This window comes from Rhinopithecus roxellana, chromosome 11 (assembly GCF_007565055.1).
Source record: "Rhinopithecus roxellana isolate Shanxi Qingling chromosome 11, ASM756505v1, whole genome shotgun sequence".
In the NCBI taxonomy this organism is placed as follows: Eukaryota; Metazoa; Chordata; class Mammalia; order Primates; family Cercopithecidae; genus Rhinopithecus; species Rhinopithecus roxellana.
Genome location: NC_044559.1, coordinates 21,088,386 through 21,093,116, shown reverse-complemented (window position 1 = coordinate 21,093,116; position 4,731 = coordinate 21,088,386).

Sequence of the window (4,731 nt, the reverse complement as noted above, 5' to 3'; positions counted from 1 at the left end):
CAGAGGAACAAAACACCCGCCTCTACTCGCGGCCGCGGAAGCTCCTTAAGGAGGACCGTGTGGGTTTTGGTGGTTGGGCCCAGGGTCCGCCAGGAAGATCTGCCCAATGAGACCCCAGAAACTTCCCCAGCACGGCAGAACTGGAGAGTGACTGGGAGAGACGGAATCAGGCCACTGGAGTAAACTGGAGCGAGTGGACAGGGGCCCTGAGAGGACGCCCTTAAAAGTCGTTCTAAGCAGCGGAGCGGAAGGAGTTAAGTCCTTACAAGTCTGGGAGAGTTTTCTGAGGCGCGTTTTACAAGTGGCAGAATTCATGGGGCCACCTATTTAGTCTCTTGGAGGAAAATATAACTCTAGACATAACGCCAGCCTTTTTCTCTTTTGCAGCTTGAAAGGATTAAAATAATTCGCTTATTTATTTATTTATTTCTTTTTAGAAGGAGTTTCGCTCTTGTTGCCCAGGCTGGAGTGCAATGGTGGCGCTATCTCCGCTCACTGCAACCTCCGTATCCCGGGTTCAAGCGATTCTTCTGCCTCAGCCTCCCGAGTAGCTGGGATTACAGGCATGCGCCACCACGCCCGGCTAATTTTGTATTTTTAGTAGAGAAGGGGTTTCTCCATGTTGGTCAGGCTGGTCTCGAACTCCCTACCTCAGGTGATCCGCCCGCCTCGGCCTCCCGAAGCGCCTGGGATTACAGGCGTGAGCCACCGCGCCCGACTTTTATGATACTCAGATGCATGGTTGCTTTTCTCCGGGATTAACCGGGCACAAAGGAGAACGGTGACCGAATGCTCCACCGGACAGGCGCGGAAGTTTCTGGTTACTGTTGTGACGGTAGATCAAGTGTTACCACCCCTGTGTTAGAAACATAGAGAACTGAGGCCTGGAGGAGCAGCAGCAGCAGCGTTCTGGTCGAGCTTAATAGTTTATGAAATCCATAACTTCTACTGTCTTCTTTTTGACCTAGCCAAATCCCACAATCAGTGGAAAAGGCAAAGAAGGGTTTGAATGAATTCTACATTAAGCGGCTTTGGGGGGCACCAAATGCCAGTGAAGGCACATTGGGGAAATTGGAACACGTTGTCCAAAATGATCACCATTGCTACTGCTATTTGGTCTCAGATCACCTTCTTTTCGTCTTTTCCTTTAACACTCGCCTAGAAGACTTTTTGGCTGAGTCTGAAAGATAAACAGGCAATGAGAAAATGTTCTAAAAATAGACTCCCTGGCCCTTGGCCCAGGGTACTTTTATTTTCAAGTTTTTACTGCTGCTTAAATTCTTTCCTTACATAAGAGGTTATGGCAGAGTTTTGGGGGCCAGTATGGGTGTTGGAGGTGGTGGGGGCGATCTGGGGAAACAGTCTTGAAAGAGCTATGTATTTCCAAAATGTCTACAAGTTGGTCGGGTGGGTTACTTCACAAAGCAGGTGGGGGAAATTTCTCTGAAGTAAGAACGCTGGGCTGAGCTTTGTAATCCTTGGTCTAAGAGTTCAGCGTTGTGCTGGAATGCCAAGGTTAGTGGTTGAATGCCCTCTGAGATTGTCATCCCGTCTGCAAAGTAGTTTCAGCAAATTCTAACCAGCCATGTATATTTATGTAAGGAATATTTATTATATTTGTTTTGCTTTTAACCTGATGATTTCACCTTCTGTGATCTGATTGGTTCCTGTCTGTTCTAAGGTCCACCGTTCTAACCTGGCTTGTAAGTCGTTCATGAACTGGCCTCTCCTTATCTCACCAGTCTCATATCTCACTCTGTGTCCCACACCAAACTCCTTGCAGTTCTTGGAACGTGTGCTTCTCAGAACGTGATATGCTCTTTGATATGCTGTTTGCATGATATGCTTTTTCTCTCCCCTTGGATATTCATATGTACTTTACTCTCTGCCTGCCACAGTCACCCCACCACCTCCTCCAACCTGTCTCCCCAGTGCACATGCATGTTATTTTGCCCGACTAATTGTATGCTCAGTCTTCCTGTCTCAGAACAGGCAGTTACTCCTTCGGGAAGTCTTCCTTGAACCCCCATGTCTGGGTTGGACACCCCTCATGTGTCATTTCTACAGAGCCCTGTGCTAACTCTAGAAATGTTTTTTAAAAGATAGGAAAGTACAAAGGTTCAACCTGTGGGAACTTGAGGGGTCAAGAAGTCAGGGAACTCCTGCTTCGAACAGTGAAAGGCTGAATAAAATATATCAACAATGGAAGGGAAGAAAGGGGGTCTCCATTTGTGAGATAGGTCAAGGGGACTCAAAAGTATGACATGAATATAAGCCCAAATGGCTAAGGACCAGGGGTGAGTACCCACTCAGTGACTGGGGTTAGTATCTATTCAGGCCTTGAGTTCTACAAAGACAGGGATCTGGACTTGAGATCCCTGCCTAAGGTTGGAACCCTGGAAAGCCTGCCCTTTAGTAACAGGAGGATAGAAAACAGCCCTCTTCACATTGACTCAGGGTCATGGCAAGGAAGCTTTTGGTTTATCGGAGCACTGGATGAATTTTAAAATGTTTTCTATAGAAATGAAACCCCTAGCCTGCCTCTACTATGCATAGGTGTGAGCTCCCAATTTATACCACCCATGTGCTGAGGGAATCCTAATGTCAAGAAAAAACACAAAAAACCTGTTTCAAAGTGGTGAATCCCCTTGGCCCTGTCAGAAGCAAATGTAAAATTCAGTTGTTTATCCTGGTCCCTAGCAGAATAAACAACTCCCATTGAAGTTACAATAAGAAATTTAAATGTTTTATGATAAGAAATTAAAATATTCTTTATATTATTTTAATTATATTAATTTCTTAAAATTAAGAATTATTAATAATCATTAAGCTTATAATGAAAAATTAAAAACCAGACTAGGAAATGAACCACATGAGGGTGTGAACCGGTAAATGTAATAAACAGGAAAATTAGCCCCTTGAGTATCTGAGACAATAGAACAATTTGAAAAAGAGGACAAAATAGTTATGGTCAAAATACAGAGATAAAATGACAGGACATGGAACTATGAAAAAAGAACAGGTAAATTTGAAAAAGTACAGATATAATATGTAGAAATAAAAAGTTTAGTCATTTACATTTAAAAAACCTCAATGATTGAAATTCTTTTTTATTAAGGCCATTATATCAGTCAAAAAACTAATAAAAATAGCTCATTGAAAAGGAGAAAAGGCCGGGCGCGGTGGCTCAAGCCTGTAATCCCAGCACTTTGGGAGGCCGAGACGGGCGGATCACGAAGTCAGGAGATCGAGACCATCCTGGCTAACACGGTGAAACCCCGTCTCTACTAAAAAAAAATACAAAAACTAGCCGGGTGAGGTGGCGGGCACCTGTAGTCCCAGCTCCTCGGGAGGCTGAGGCAGGAGAATGGCGTAAACCCGGGAGGCGGAGCTTGCAGTGAGCTGAGATCTGGCCACTGCACTCCAGTCCGGGCGACAGAGCGAGACTCCGCCTCAAAAAAAAAAAAAAAAAAAAAAAAAAAAAAAAAAAAAAAAGAAAAGGAGAAAGAAAAGTAATGTATTAATCTCCTTTATAAATATATAAATTATTTCTGAAATTTAAAATAATATATTAACAAATAGAATTCCAGCAGCACACCAAAGAATATTACATCATTAATAGATCAAAAGAGAAAAATGGAAAGATCATCACTATATATTCTGAAAAGCCATCAGATAAAATTCCTCATTGAAATATAAACAAACCCTCTGTAACATGATAAAAACAAAGGGTAAAGTTCAGCCCCCAAACCAGTGTTATGCTTAATGGAGAAATACTAGAAACCTTCTAAAGACAGTGCAAGATATGAATGTCCTTCACCCCTATTCTTTTTAAAAATTACCAATTAGGAGTATGTTTGGCTGAAAGTAATGGAATACCAGACTGTAATTTTTACAGTATCTAAGACTATAAAAGGCTTAAACAAATAAGGATTTGTTTTTCTCACATAAGACATAAGAAGCTTGTATATAGATGGCTATTTTGGGTCAGTGCCTTGATAGTTTCAGGGCTGATCAAAGGATATGTGCATTTACTATTTTGATATATATTACAAAATTGCCCTCCAAAGAGATCTCACCAATTTGAACTATTTCCCATAGTATGACGATTGCCTTTTTCTCTACATTGTTGTCAACACTGGGTATTTTCTATTATAACTTTAATTTAATTTGCTTCTTTTATAGATGAAAAAACCCCTAATCTCAATATTTTGGTTTGCATTTCTTTAATTATGAGTGAGGCTGAACAGAACATCATTACTGGCCACCTTTATGTTTTTATGTATGAAGACTCTGTTACAACATCCCCCAGTTTTCTATTGGCTTGTTTATGTGTACACGTGTGTATGTGAAAGTAGATGGAATTTTCTTCATGATCATTTAAGTGCTAGATGAGGCTTCAAATTCCATAGTGAAAGGTGACTTGTCAGCTGGGTGTGGTGGCTCCTGCCTGTAATCCCAGCACTTTGGGAGGCCAAGGTGGGCAGATCACATGAAATCAGTAGTTTTAGACCAACCTGGCCAACATGGCGAAGCCCCGTCTATACAAAAAAATACAAAAATTAGTCAGGCGTGGTGGTGCATGCCTGTAATTCCAGCTACTCAGGAGGCTGAGGCATGAGAATCGCTTGAACCTGGGAGGTGGAGGTTGCAGTGACCCGAGATTGTACCACTCCAGCCTGGGTGACAGAGTGTGTCTCAAAAAAAAAAAAAAAGTGACTTGTGACAAAG